General features: G+C 44.3%; 1 non-coding gene across 1 annotated transcript; it reads left to right on the top strand.

The window, feature by feature from the left end:
• Positions 1-9,675: 9,675 nt before the first annotated feature.
• On the top strand, positions 9,676-9,769 carry TRNAI-UAU (transfer RNA isoleucine (anticodon UAU)). The gene is made up of 2 exons: positions 9,676-9,713; positions 9,734-9,769. It is a non-coding gene; the product is annotated as a tRNA-Ile (tRNA).
• The last annotated feature ends 5,247 nt before the right edge of the window (positions 9,770-15,016 follow it).

Raw genomic sequence — 15,016 nt, 5'->3', positions numbered from 1 at the left:
AGAGACACAGAGGAGAGAGAGAGAGAGGGGGGCAGAGACACAGGCAGAAGGAGAAGCAGGCTTCACACAGCCCAACGATTCCCCATCTCCAGGATCACGCCTGGGCTGAAGGTGGCACTAAACCGCTGAGCCATCCAGGCTGCCCTAACACTCTTTACTCGCTGACCAGGGGCCTTGGATCTATAACAAAACTAATTTTCTCTCTTTGAGATCTGTAGACTGCTGGCCTTGAGGAGAGAAGGACCAGAACTTTCCCAGGCCACAGAGGCCAGCCAGGCTGTCTGAAGTGGTCCCAGCTATTGGAATAGCCTAGCAAGTTTTTAGCAGAACATTTTTCTTTTTCAGGTCACACAGATGATTTTACTAATCTCCTTTTGTGTTTCTGTAGATCTTGTCCACCAAACGGGAACCCAGGAACCGAACTCCTTCCCTGAAATGATGTCTGTGGCATCATGGAGTGTGCACAGAAATGAGAAATGTTGCGGGCCTCTGCACTCCATCGTTGATGTACTATCCTAAATCCTTTAAAAACCCCTAGGCCAGGCAGAAACGCAGGAGTGGGCTTTTGGACAAGCGTTTGCCTCCTCCCCAGTTGGCTGGCTTCCTGAATAAAGCTCCAAGTCCTTTCCAAGCAAAATTCCTCTCTTGCTTAATGATCTTCCAGGGATAGGCAGCCAACCTTGGGCTCCATATAACATTATCAAACGAGAAGGCACGACTTTACTTGACATGACAACCATGATCCATGTTTATCTAGCTTTTCCTGATAACTTCTTCAAAACTAGCCTCCCGGCACCTTTCTCTTTTTCATCTTTAACTACAGATGGTGTTTAGGCTGGAGTTGGAAGTGACCAGGTGATACAGCTGTATCTGTTGTACATATAGGAGCTTCTATTGTCTTTCTTTTGCTAATTGTTTACAATTAGGGATCTCTGGTCGAGCACTCAGAGTCAGAGGGGAAATCATTTTCCTTACTTTACAAAGCAAACTTAATTTGTTTTTTTTTAATTAACAAACTTTATTTTTTAGACTAGCTTTAGATTTTTCAGAAAAATGAGCAGAAAGTGATGTGGTAAACAAAGGCAGAAGAAAAATTATTAAATTTCCAAACTACCTACAGCCCATTGACAAGTCCTTGAAACAGGCAGAAGGACATTCCTCTAGGAGCTCAGCTGCCTCCATGTTAATGCTTCGCTAAAAGCAAAAGGCTATCTTAGCCCAACCCCCAGGATCCTGTAAGTCTACTTTAACTTATAAAAAATTTTCTGGAAACTTCCATTATCTCTAAACCCCCAAGATATGTGTTGGAAATCATCCCCCAAGCACATGACACACCGACACCAATATATGTCTGAAGGGTCTCATGACTCAGGTTTTATTAGATAATAATAAATGACTTCTTCCCAACAATAGGCAGCCCCCTCAAGGTCATGGAAAGCTTGTTTCCAAAATTCTTAAGATTTACACTCTCCCTGACCCCCTCCCAATTTGAAAGTATATCTTGGGCCACTGTTCGTCACCCCGGTGCAGTTCTTCCTGCCCACTGAGCCCTGTCCTGCTTTAATAAAACCACCTTTTTGCACCAAAGACGTCTCAAGGATTTTTTCTTGGCCATTGGCTTCAAACCCTAAGTCTTTCATACATCAGAAAGTACAGAGGATTCCTGTACTGATGCTCTTTTATTATGTTACTTTTATCTGTTGCTGATATCAGAGTACTACTGGTGTTAATAAAATAAAAAAACAAAGGGGCTTCTTCCTGTAGGATGCTATGATTTACGTATTTGAATATTAAAAGGATTCAAAACATTACACCCCCAAATATGCCACTTTGCATATGCATTATTTTTAATGAACAGGAGAACCAGTAGAGGCAGGAAAAGCTCTTCACTGACCACCCCCCCACCATGCCCCTAACTGCCTAAAATACAGAATAAACATCCCCCTTTGTAAAGGAAACTTACACCTCCAGGGGAAACCTGCTGTTAGGAAAAGTATCTGTACCAAGAAGAGAGCTATCCCCAGGGACAAATTTATCCTGGGAGACACTCTTCCTCGGCACAAGGTGACATTAACTCACATGCATTTCTTCCTGTATCTTCCCAGAATTTGTCTCCCAGACTCAGAAACTCCAAATCCCTATTTCTCTGTTACCCCAGGATGGTATGGAAGTCTCAAATATCTGTGAACTCCCATGCATACATACATAACTAAGACTCCATTTTTCTCCCCTCCATGTTTTATGTCAATTTCCTCCTCATGCTGTCGCAGGACCTAGACAGGTTTTCCTCTCCTGCAGTATCATTACACACGTGTGATCTGTGAGGATGTGAAAGGCTTTCTCCTGTGAAACCATCTGGGCCTGGGGCAGCTGAGGCCTGACTCTGACAAGTCTAACTGCCCCCGGGGGCATGAACCTCCGTGGCTTCTGGCTTCCGCTGAATCAGCCTTAGTAATGATGAAGTTTTGGAATATCGGTGAGGTTTGGTGGGGTGAAGTCCAGAGCCCACGACCAAGAAAAAATTCTTGAGACATCTTTGGAGCAAAATGGTGGTTTTATTAAAGCACGGGGACGAGACCAGGGGACAGGACCCGTGGGCAGGAAGAGCTGAGGGGAGGCTGGTTATATACGTGGGAGTTGGGAGGGGTTTGAGGAGAGCTTGTTCTCTAAGGAATTTTGGAAGCAAGGTTCCCAGGACCTTGAGGGGGCAGCCGTTGTTGGGAAAGGTCACTTATTACCTTCTGATAAAACCTGAGTCATGAGACCCTTCAGATGGATACTGGTTGGCCATGTGCTTGGGGGATGATCGCCAGAACGTATCTTGGAGGTTTAGAGATAAAGGACATTTCTAAAGGAATTTTTATATGTTCAAGTAGACTTACAGGCTCCTGAGGTCGGGCTAGGATTGCCTTCTGCCCTTAGCAAAGTATGAACATTGAGGCAGTTGAGTCTGTAGAGGAATGTCCCTCTGCCTGTTTCAAGGGCTTGTCACTTTGCTGCCACTGGCTCGTGCCTTGTCCTCAGCTAGCCCTCATCGATAATGCCTGTTGTCCTCGAAAACTACCAGTTTTGTCCAAGTTCTCAATTTTGGTGTTAAATTAGATAAAGAACTCTTTGATGATTTTTAAAAATTTCTTCCACGTGCATGTTGTAATTCCCAGTTTTACGTTCTTATTTTTAATAACTGAATTATCTATTTTTTTAAATACATATTTTATCTTTTTATATGTTATCTATGTATTTTTCTCTTCTTTTCTTTTTCCTAAAAATAATCTTTGGGATCACATTTTATCCTTTTTAAATTTTGTTTTCAACTATTTTAATTCCTTTCTGATGCCTGCCTCAGTTCTTTCATTGTTCTTTTCCCAAAATTGTGTCTCAAACACTTAATTATTTTATTTCTTCTTGTTTCATGATGTGAAATTTCTAGGTTCTGAGCCTACATTTACCTGTAACTAAAAGTGACCAAAACACACCTGCAGGATGTCTAGAATAATGTCTCTCTTATCTCAAAATCAATTTTATTTCATCTATATAGTACCATCCATGAAAACATGCTGAACAACGAGACAGATCTCACCTAGTTATAATTTATTTATTCTGGGATGGTCATCTCCCTACGTGGTCCAACCATCCCCCCCGCTCCTGGTTTGACCCTTTAGCCAGTTATTTGGCCCAAAGGGGATACTCAGTAGATTTACTGAGAAGGTACTAACTTTTCAAATGGTTGGATCTCTCACTTGCATTTCCAGATGCTGGGGACACTCACACAAGGTGTTCATAAGATTATATTTTAACTGCACTTAATGTCACTGGAGACACATGATCTGGTTTCTGCCCCCTTCCCCCACCTCAACCCCACCCTGTTGGTCATGTGCTTTCTTTCTGTATTTTGAAGTTTGGTAACTATGAGAATGTATCTCTGTTTTGGTGGATTTGATATCTGTTTTTCCCCGAAGATGGTTTTCTTTATGCACATTCACAAATATTTTTATTGAGATTTTATTTCTTGTTTCACTTAATTTTTTTGCTACTTCAGACACTGGTTGCTGACTTTCTTTAGATCTCCGTTGCCTTTTATGTGTTTGTCTTTTTCCTTTGGAGTCTATGAAACTTTCACTCAGCTTGTTTTGTCATGGATTTGGTTTGGGGGAACAGGGGGTCAGACTCCTCTGCTTGTTGCTTCTCCTCTGTTAATGCTGTAAGATGATCTTTACAGCTCACTTTTTTGTCTTTGCACTACAATCATCATTGTCATTCAGTTCTGTTAAATTCATTTTGTTTCTGCAGCCAGAGCATAATAAGCATGTGACCCAGCTGCCACCCACCGGATTCACCCACTTCAGGCTTCCATCCAGGAGCTGTGGACAAAGAAAAGCACATTGTGCAAGACATCCATGCTGCTGAGAGTGTCAGAAAATGGGTTTCTTTCTCAGAAAAACTTCATCCTGAAGTCCCACAGTAACGACTGGGGAGCTGTTCTCTAGGGTGATTTGGGGTGTTCGTGGTTATATAGCCTCTGTGCCGGGTCCTCTGACCTTCTCAGGCATTCTTGGATTCTTTGGTGAATTTCTTACCTACTTACTGCAGAGCTGGGTTTGGCCATATATGGCTAAGAACTCTGATAGATACAATGAGTCTTTGAAGTGTTGTTTAAAGTGCCCTAACAGGGGCAAACTAACTTGTCAGTTTTAGGCTGTTTTTCTGATAGGGGTGAAATTGGTTAGTTTGAGGTTGTCAGAGAGAATTAGTTTTAGGACCATATTTCTCCACCAGTCCTGCCTCTCCCTACTTCCACCCTCATCATCCTTATGAGGAAGGAGAGAGAGGAGGAAGGAGAAGGAGGTGAGCAGAGAGAGACTGAGAGAGGGAGGAGAGAACAGAGTGACCGAGAAAGAAAAAGACACACACACACACACACACACAGAGACAATCTTAGGGTTCTCTTGGTCTTGTACATGCCGCTGCTCTCTCCCCAGTGCTGGAGGGGGCTATAGACATTCTGGGCATCTTTTTTGGTAACTGACCCACATTTCTGTGTTATTTTCCATTGTTCTTTGTGACCTGCCAAGGTATTCTAGGGGGTTATTCTGGATAATTCTACCTCAAAGATTCTCTTAACTTTATCCTGCAGAGAGGATGGGAAAAGAGTGAGGTTTGGCAGTTCTTTCATCTTGTGGAAGTACACCTTATTGGTGATGGGGGAGATGGGTTTGCAGTCTAGAAGGATATTGTATAAGTTTTTCCTGGGCTGCAGCCCCCATGTGCCCCTGCCAATCTACCTGTTTCCAAATTGGAGAATACTAATGACTGTTTTCAGGTTTTGCCTAATAAACCCATTCTATGAAGTACCCTGGGGGTGTGTACAGAGAGAACCTGGCCATTGGCTTTAATTCTTGAACTTGTCTTTTGCATTGGTGCTCTAAAATTATTCATTCTTTGGGTGACCCTTTTAAAACATATGTATAACTTTAGCCTTTTTTCCAGTTGAGCACGAGAAATCCATATTTTTTTCCTTATTTTTATTTGTTTCCTTAGATTAAGAGACAGGAAGCATCTATGATTATTATAACCAACTAGGAATTTTTTGTTGTTGTTGTTTTTTTAATATGGGTTTCTGGGATCTATCCCAAACCAATAAACTCAATCTCTGGGGGTGGGAACTATTCATGGGTATGGTTTTAGGCAATTTTCCAGTTCTTCCGAGGTTGAGAACCGAGGTTCTAAAAAATACGGAGTGAAAGGTGTTGGAGAGTTTTATGCTCCAGAAGCACATAGCAGCCAGTTCCTGAGATGTTTAAAATGCTATTTCAGGGGCACCTGGGTTGCTCAGTCAGTTGAGCCACTGACTTTTTTTTTTTTTTTTTTAATAATTTATTTGACAGAGGGAGAGAGAGAGAGAGAAAGAATACAAGCAGGGGACTACAGAGGGAGATGAAGCAGACTCTACTGAGCAGAAAGTGTGACATGGGGCTCAATCCTAGGGCCTCGGGATCATAACCCAAGCCAAAGGCAGATGCCTAACCAACTGAGCCACCTAGGCACTCCAAGCCACCACCTCTTGATTTAAGCTCACATCATGATCCTGCGATTGAGCCCCAACTTTGGGCTCCATGCTCAACAAGGAGTTTGCTTTGAGGATTTCTCTCCTTTTCCCTCTACCCCTACCCCCCTCATGCTTGTTCTCTCTCTAAAACGAATAAATAGATCTTTAAAATGCTATTTCAGCATTTTCATGTTATTAGTATGGCTTTAGAGATCTGTGGAGAGAAAATACACTACAGGTAAATGGCATTTTCCTCAGGTTATAAAGAGACATCATTTTTCTCAAGTGGCACATGGAGCCCAGCCATATCAGATTCTTTCCAGAGCAGAATGATGAGAGCCTGGAATCATAGATTCTTCAGAATCATCTTTTTGAGACAGAATTTGAGCATTCTCTATAGTTCTGTCTGAGATGACTTTAATAGGACATTTCAGTCATTACCAAAACTCCACCGTTTTCTTGAAAATTAGGTTAAAGATCCAGTGGTTTCCCTGTATTTGGATCACTATCACATAGGAAAGGGAAAAAGTTTTCCCTGACTGTCATAGGGTCCCTGACTGGGTCTGAAAATTAAAGTCACAAAGACAGATTATCAAGAGGAAAGCATAAATGTTTACTTGATAAAAGGTTTAAGTGAGATGGGAGCCTTCATAAGGAAATGAAACCCTGAGGGAGTGGTTAAAGCTGAGTATTTTCATGCTCAGTTTGACGAAGATTGGATGGTTGTGGAGAAATATGATACAAAGGGTACAAGGTAAGTTCTAGTAAACCAGGAGGAACTGTTTGTTTGGATTCTTCTTGGAGTCCCTTTGTCTTTGGACATAAGGATACTCCTTTTCTCAGGGTACCTCTCACACAAGTTTCATGACCTGCTTGGGCGGAGAAGGGCAGGGGGTGAGTCACAGTGATCTTCCTGCTTCTCACATTTTCTCAAACTCTTTCAGCTTAAAATATTTAATTTGCCCAGGTGCCATATTTTGGAGTAGCATGTTCTGAATCCCATCAATTACAAAAATATGTTTATTTCTATATTATTGCCCCTCCCATTCAAAACATAATATTATATACTATCTCCCAAACTCCTGCCAGTCATTCATAATTGTCAATTCCATCATAGTTTCTAGCAATCAGGAAATCAAGAGGGTACAGAAGATGCCTTCACAATGGGATATTTTTTGGAGGATTTCAGAAAGGGGCTATTTAATAAAGGTGTGGGCAGGCTGGGGAAGGATGGAGTAGAAGGCTACTGGTATCAGCTGCTTAGCACCCCGAGGGCCTGAAGGAGGGAGGAAAGGAGCTGCTATTGGACTATGGAAAGGTCCACTATGATGAACTAGACAGAGTTGACCCCCAGAAAAGAATGCAGAAAAAATGAACCCTCCAACCTCTGTGTGCTCTCTCATTCTGGTCTCCTTCTAGTGCTCGCATAATTAAATTCCAGCTGAAGTCAGAGGGCAGGGAGCCCATGATGTAGTCCAAACAGACCAGGCTTCCATGGAAGTGCAGACAGAGGTCAGAAGATGGTTATTATTTTTTAACATGAATTATTCCAAGTTTTTAGTTTTCTCCTTTTTCCTCCATGAACATGATTTCATGCTTTAATGCCTATATTATGTCACAGACTTGTCTTCTCTGATGAAAGGCAGTTTAATAGCCAGTTATACTGGGAGTGACGTCAAGTTTTCATCCCTTAAGAACAAGCATTCCCTAGATATTGATTCTTCTCTAGCTCCAGACTTCAAACACCCACCATGAGTGTTGTTATGAGATTTGCATAAATCACTTAGAACAGTGCCTGGCTACTGGTAAGCTCTAGACCAGGGGCCATTGCTATGGCTGTTAATTAGATGGGATGACCTCTAGAAGTTCAGGCCAACTTGGTCTCTCTCCCTAGGACTGCATGCTGAGGATGTTGGAGGGAATTCTCTTTTTTTTTTATAATAAATTTATTTTTATTGGTGTTCAGTTTACCAACATACAGAATAACACCCAGTGCTCATCCCGTCAAGTGCCCCCCTCAGTGCCTGTCACCCATTCACCCCCACCCCCCACCCTCCTCCCCTTCCACTACCCCTAGTTTGTTTCCCAGAGTTAGGAGTCTTTATGTTCTGTCTCCCTTTCTGATATTTCCCACACACTTCTTCTCCCTTCCCTTATATTCCCTTTCACTATTATTTATATTCCCCAAATGAATGAGACCATAAATGTTTGTCCTTCTCTGATTGACTTACTTCACTCAGCATAATACCCTCCAGTTCCATCCACATCGAAGCAAATGGTGGGTATTTGTCGTTTCTAATGGCTGAGGAATATTCCATTGTATACATAAACCACATCTTCTTTATCCATTCATCTTCCGATGGACACCGAGGCTCCTTCCACAGTTTGGCTATTGTGGACATTGCTGCTATGAACATCGGGGTGCAGGTGTCCCGGCGTTTTCACTGCATCTGTATCTTTGGGGTAAATCCCCAACAGTGCAATTGCTGGGTCTGGAGGGAATTCTCTGCTGAGGTGGTCATCTGCCAAGAAGCTTATGGCGCTTCTCCCTGCTCCTCATGTTCAGGTGTTAATACACAGGGAATGATAGGCGTACAGCAGTGCAACAGACACCGAGGCACCTTCTCTCTCCTCGCTGACTTTTTCGTATGTCTGGAAGGAGAAGCCTGGACGCTGCTCTATTACCTGCAGTCCTGTGTGTGAGGCATTATGTGGTCAAGAATAGGCAGGCTATTCCCCTCTTTAGACAATTTTCCTTCTACTTCATGAGAATTATTCCATAAAAGCCCAGATGTGCGTGTATGTGCGCGTGTGGGTATGTGTACTCTGAAAGCTGCAATTTCCCCAGGCAAAATCAAATACTCAAGCAAACAAAAAAGCGCACACAACTGGCCTTTCTAATGAGAGGCCCCAGGAGGGGAAGAGGGTCACGGGTGGGCACGGCGTCGCAGAGGTACACTATCTGCATGGAACCTGCAGGATCGAAACAGGTGGAGGAGCGGAGGTGGGGGTAGGGCTCACGGCCTTGGCCGCCGTAGCAGGCCGCACAATTGATGGGTCATTACGACTCTAGCAGGTTTCCTGCAAGAGACGCCGGGGCAGAGGGCTCCGACCTGGGACGCGGTTTTCGGGCGGCCTCGGGAGGCCCTGGGGAAGGGGGTGCGCAGCCTGCGGGTTGCGCGGCCTGGGGACGCGCGGGGCCAGGGCTGGCGGATTGGGCTGCTCGGGGTCCCGGGTGCAGTGGGAGCATCCGCGAGCAGCCGGCTGGGCGCCGGGAGGCCGCGCCTCGGCCAAATGGCTCGGGTCTTCCACGGGCATCGTTCCCTTCTCGCAGGGAAGGCGGGAAGGAGCGGGAGTCCGCGCGCCCTCCCTCCTCGGCGGCAGCTCGGGGCTCCCCAAGGGCGCGCGGGCCTGGGTCCCCGGAGGCGTAGAGGACGAGGCGCCTCCCTCTTCCAGGAGGGAGCGAGGCGCCCGGACCGCGCGGGCTAGCTGGGAGCGCTCGCGGCCGCGCGGGCGCTGCAGGGGCGGGGGGCGGCCTCGGGGCTCGGCGCGCTCCCGGAGGCGGCGCGCGGACGGCGCGGCCAGCCCGAGGCTCTGTAGAGCGCGCGCCGGCCCTCCGGAGAAAGCATGCTCCAGTGGCGCAATCGGTTAGCGCGCGGTACTTATACAGCAGTATATGTGCGGGTGATGCCGAGGTTGTGAGTTCGAGCCTCACCTGGAGCATGTTTTCTTCCCTTCGCGATTTCAGATTCCTTTTCTACGAATGCATTTTGCCCTCCCCTCCAGAGAAAAAGGATTTTTTTTATTTTCCACGCTGAGCCCGCGGATGTTCCCACGATGAAGGAGGACATAGACCAGAAGGAAGCAAATGGAATTACCCGAGCAGGTTCTCCTTCTCCTCCTCCGACCTTACAGCCGTGCACAGCTTCCAAGGAAGCCCCCTCATCCTTTCCCCTCTCCTTTCTTCAAGAAATCCTGAGCTCTCTGGGAACTGAGCCGGCGAGCGGAGAGCCTGGGTCCTGCGCTCTGCGGCTTCGTGCGCTCCCGGGGCGCAGCTTTGTAGGGGAGCCCCCCTCCCCGCCCTCACCCCCACCTCCCTCCCCCCACCCCCACCCCTACCCCCGCAGCACCACCACCTCGGCCGGGAAGGAGAAGCTTTGCTCTGATGCCACAAGCCGCGTTGAGGTTGCTGAATTCCACCTGTGAAGTCTTATGTGATTTGAGCCACATAATCCAGCCTCCAGCAGTGAACATCGGCCCAGGAGGGGGGTGGGTGCTGGGTTTGTATCTTTCTTCGTCAGAAAATAAACGACATTCATTCTGACGCTACCTCCGAAATAAATGACTCAAGGTTATTCTGCTTCCTTCCATTCTCTCACTGGATTTATTTTTTTATTTTTTATTTTTTATTTTTATTTTTTTTCTCACTGGATTTATTCTCTGGGGCCCTCCTCTGTTCCTTAAATATGATATTCCCGACAGTTCCGTGTCCAGCTTTCCTCTTGGCTAATGATCTACGTATTCTTTGTATTCCATGCGTGCCCCTAATTACAGCCCCTCTGCAAATACTGATGACTGAATTATTTCTCTCCCACCCCGTTCTCCCATTTGAACCCAGAGCCAGGCATCCTGCTGACCAGCTGCGCTTTTCTGACCGAAATCCCCGCGGGGCTGTCCCATCAACATGTGAGAAAATCATCTAGCCTAAATCCACTCCCTCTCCTGTGCTCTTTCTCACAAATGCAGTTACCTAGCAAATATGCAGCGCCAGGTCCATATTTCTTGCCAGGTCCATCCTAGATGTCGAGACTGCATAAAAAGATGAAGCCTCTGTGCTCTGGATGCTAAGTTCTAGTAGGGAGAAATCCACAGTGACCAATAAAAAGTGAATATACAAGTAGATGAAGTTTTATAGAGAAAAATAAAACGGGATGGGAGGCAGAGGAGATACCAGGATATGTGATGGGAGTGCAGTTACATGCAGGGTTGTTTGGATGGCCTCTCCGGGCAAGTGGCATTAGGCAGAGGCGGGGAGGTCAGAAGAAAGTCTTGGATACACACAGTGATGGGGTTCCTCAGGGTCAGGCAGAGGGAGGAACAAACACAAAGGCTTAGCTGGGGGTGTGGCCCCAGAAGCAGAGTCAGAGAAGAATGAAGAAAAGAGCTCATGCCAGCATATTTTTCAACAGAAGAGACTCTTCCATAATTTTTAAAAAGCTAATACCTGATGCAATGACCACACAATGTTTGAGGAAACAGTGTGAAAGTAGAACAGCCAGGAGATGGAAGTGTCCCCGGGGGTTACAGCTGTTTGCTCTCCCGGTCTCCAACCTATCAAAGGCTGGGCTGTCTCTTGATTTTACGACTCTGATCGCACCAACTTCTGTGGAGTTGTTCAAAACAGAAAACAATGAGGGAGTTTTCTTTCTAATGTCTCCTTTTTAGTAAGATTTTCACCAAGTTAGTGGCTTAAAATAGCACAAAATTGTTGTCTTGCAGTTCTACAGGCCAGAAGTCTAAAGGGGCTTTCACTGCACTGAAATCAGGCTGCTGGCTGGGCTGTGGTCTTCTGGAAGCTCTGGGGGAGAGCTTTCCTTGCCTGTTCCACCTGCTACAGCCTGCCCACATTCCTTGGCTCTTAGCCACCTTCCATCTCCAAAGCCAGCAAGTGAATGACTTTGATCTTTGCTTCTGTTGTCACATCTTTTCTGACTCTAATACCTCTTTTCCACCTTTTAAGGACTCTATGGTTATATCGGACCCTCTGGATAACCAAGAATGATCTCCATATTTTAAGATCCTGAACTTTTTATTTATTTATTTTAATTTAAATATTTTATTTACTTATTTGAGAGAGAGTGAGATACAGCATGAGCAGAGTGAGGGAGCAGATTCCTTGTTGAGCAGGGATTTCCCCCCCCCCCCCCGGCCCCCCGCAATGACTCAGATGCTCAATCCCAGGACTCCAGGATCATGATCTGGACAGAAGGCAGACACTTAACCCATGGAGCCACCCAGATGCCTAAACTTAAGCACATCGGCAGAATCCCTTTTGTCATGTGAAGCAGCACATTCCCAGGTTTGGGGCTTGTCATGTGGACATCCTTGAGGAAACCCTACTTTGCCAGAGTATTCACAAAGCATGTGTGTACTCCACCAGGTTCAAGATGAGAACAAGACAGTCCTCCTAGAGTTTCCTCCTTCCCTCTGTAGTCCATCCTTTCTTGCACACCTGTTCCTGGCCACCATTGATCTGCTGTCCATTGCTATCATGTTGCCTTTTCTAGAATTTTGTGTACATGGGACTATACAGTTTGTGGGCCTTTTTGTGTGTTAGACTTCTTTTACTTAGTATAATGCTGTGCCAATCTGTGGCAGAGATTCATTTTGGATTCTTGGCTTCTTCTCTCTGCTCCCCATATTTACCTGTTACTGAGTTTTCTTGATCCTCTCTTACCTCCTAATGTCTCGCAAGATTTCCTTGCTCACAGTCCATATCCCTAAAGGCCTCTATGCCTTGAGAAATACCCTCATTTGCCCTGGCTCATTTCTCTCTCTTTGCATACACTTCTCCACTGGTGACCATGCAGCTGCACCTCCCGGCTTCTCCTGTGAGCTTTGCCTGCTCTGCCAGGTCCATGATGTGTTAGCTTGGGCCTCTCTTAGCTTCACTCCCTCCCTTATGGGATCTTCTGCTCCTGGGGGGGACAGGGGGAACAAGGACTGTATTTTAAGTGCTTTTGTTTCTTTTTTACCCCACTCAATTCCTGATTCTGAGTAGATTGTACCTCTCAGTGAACTGTCCACTGTCATGGAGCTTGGAGCTCTCTGCTCCTTTGCTCCCTCTGTCTCCCCCACAACCCCTTAGGATGAGAGTTTCTTTTGATTTATTGGCTTAATTCATTTATTTTAGCAAAATGAAGGTTAAACGTAGATACTAAGAGATAAACAATATTAACAAGAGTGTTTTGTTTTGTCTTGCAGTTTCTTTCACTAAAGAATATGAAGATGAAGTCACAGGTTAGAGAAGGGATTTGGCAGGGTGGAAAAAAAAAAGCATGAGTAGCTGTGGCCAATTTGATTCCTTTCTCTACCTACAAGGCTCTTATCATCTGGTCTACACAACAGATTCCTGCTCATTCATCACAGCTCAGAAAAAAAATCTGATGGTTTTTTTCTTTCTTACTAATAGAGAATTTGCAACACTAAATTCACATTTATCTCATTGTAAAAAAGATGTATTTATATACACAACCATCTTTCCTACTAGTTCACTTATCAAGGACAAGTTTTTAAACTTTTAATTATGTGGTCCATTATGAAAATTCTCAGAAATATTCATAGAGTCTCAAAACAGTATAGTAGCGTCAACTCAGAATTTTGGGGAGAGAAGAGGAAGATAACAAAGGAAGGAGGAAAAATTGAAGTGGTTTGGATGGGAATGATGAGGAGGAAAAAAGGTGTTTCTTTTGGTTGTTCCAGGTGAAAATACTGAATATTTCAAACACTACAACTCAGGGCTTTTCTAGAGTTGACATATACTTCTGCCAAATGAAGATTCATATACATGATCAGCTGATAAGTAGAATTGGTAATGAGTCTGTCTTAGAGTCCGCGTAGAGTCCTCTCCCCAAGAACTCACACTGCCATCAGAAGGGGCCAGAGATTCTACTTTTTTTTTTCCAGAAATTCTACTTTAAAGATTTCCCTCTTCATATGTGTCCAATAAATTTTTAAAAAATATTTTATTTACTTTAAAGATTTTATTTATTTATTCATGAGAGACACACAGACAGAGGCAGAGACACAGGCAGAGGGAGAAGCAGGCTCCACGCAGGGATCACCATATGGGACTTGATCCCAGGACCAGGATCATGCCCTGAGCTGAAGGCAGACACTCAACTACTGAGCCACCCAGGTGTCCCAAAAATATTTTATTTATTAGAGAGAGAGACAGAGAACAGGGAGGCAGAAGGAGAAAGAGAGAGAGAATTCCAAGCAGACTCCACGCTGAGCAGAGCTAGACATGGGGCTCGATCCTAGGACCCTGAGATCAGGACCTAAGGAAAACCAAGAGTCCAGCACTTAACCAATGCTTAACCAACACATCAGCCTGTGTCTAATCATTTTTTAAAACTATTTATGGAATGGCAGAATTTTAAATTGTTGAATAAGAAACTTTTCTAACAATTTTGACCTTTTGGGTCTAACAATTTTGACTATTTGTTTATTTGTCCCCAGTTTCCATTTCTATTTCTGGTGCAAACTGAAAAGATCCATGTCCTTATAAAGCTCTGAAGTGATTTTATCCATTACATAAATATGCCTTACTTTTGTGTCTTTCATCACATCCAAATTATATTTCATATAATAATTTTGCTAATTTTAACTTTTTGTTTTTTGCCTAGATAATCTATTCCTCTGGTTCCAAATATTTGTAGATATAAAGGTCCTCCCTAGTCCTATCTCCGTGCCACTCAATTCCCGCCTGAATGGGTCATTGCTTTGTATTGTCCTCTCAAATTTAACAAGCTTTTTAAAACATTTTAAAGAGAAAGAAAAGAGTTTAATTTAAGCCCAAGTTAGGTGAGCCACACAGGATACACAATCTTCACAAAGAAGAGAGTGTTCCAGGGAGGGAACATTTGGTACAGGGTTATATATGTTTTCTACATTTTAAAAAATTACAAAATCATCATGGTGAAGAGCATTCCAGAAAGTTACAGACTTCATCTCATGTTTTTAGTATGTGTGAGGCTGTATGGCTTTAATGGGAACCAGGGAGGTTTTTAAATTTTTCTTATCTTTATGCTTGGAAAGCTCTTCTTTCGTTATTATTTTTAATGAAGCAGGTATACAATATGTGGTCAGGGCAGAAATAGAGGTTTTGCTGAGTCATTTTAACCTTGGTAAATGTTAGAGTATAGCTTCCCCGGGAGCCCAGGAGAATGGTCCACAAATATGAAAAGT

Source organism: Canis aureus, chromosome 37, assembly GCF_053574225.1.
Source record: "Canis aureus isolate CA01 chromosome 37, VMU_Caureus_v.1.0, whole genome shotgun sequence".
Lineage (NCBI taxonomy): Eukaryota > Metazoa > Chordata > Mammalia > Carnivora > Canidae > Canis > Canis aureus.
The sequence above is the reverse complement of the archived record's forward strand: the minus strand, read 5'-3'. Positions and strand labels throughout refer to the sequence as shown.